The sequence below is a fragment of the Camelina sativa genome, unplaced genomic scaffold, assembly GCF_000633955.1.
Source record: "Camelina sativa cultivar DH55 unplaced genomic scaffold, Cs unpScaffold00441, whole genome shotgun sequence".
NCBI lineage: Eukaryota > Viridiplantae > Streptophyta > Magnoliopsida > Brassicales > Brassicaceae > Camelina > Camelina sativa.
In genome coordinates this window covers 207927-208408 of record NW_010921701.1, presented here as the reverse complement: position 1 = coordinate 208408, position 482 = coordinate 207927, and positions in this window count along the sequence as shown.

Here is a 482-nt window from a genome sequence, read left to right as displayed (position 1 = left end):
CTAAGCATGAGATCTCTCTTGTTTTGGCTGTTTTCTTGTCTTTTGTGGTGTTTGCTTGCTTGGGTTCTTTGTTTTCGTGATTCCCAGTGGTTTCTGAGGTGTTTTGGGTGAGTTTGGGACGGTTTCGAGGTGGATTGAATCGGAAGTTCATCGTTCGGATTCGCGCAGATCGTGTCTGCAGAAGGGGCATCGATCGACACCTTTGGTGGGCATCGGTCGACACTGTTTGTGGTGCATCGGTCGACACTCTCTTGTAGCATCGGTCGATACCAGTCTCAACCGAGACTTGTTTTCCTGGTTTGATGTATTGCTTGTGTTTGTTTGATTGCTTAGACTTGAGGGTTCTCAAATGCTTGTGTGTATAACCCAGTAGATGGGAGGACGGCCTCACTAAGTATTTATGATAATACTTACGCATCTCAATTGTTGTTTGTGGTGTGCAGGTATGTGACGTGGAATCATGGCGATGAGGAGGAGGATGA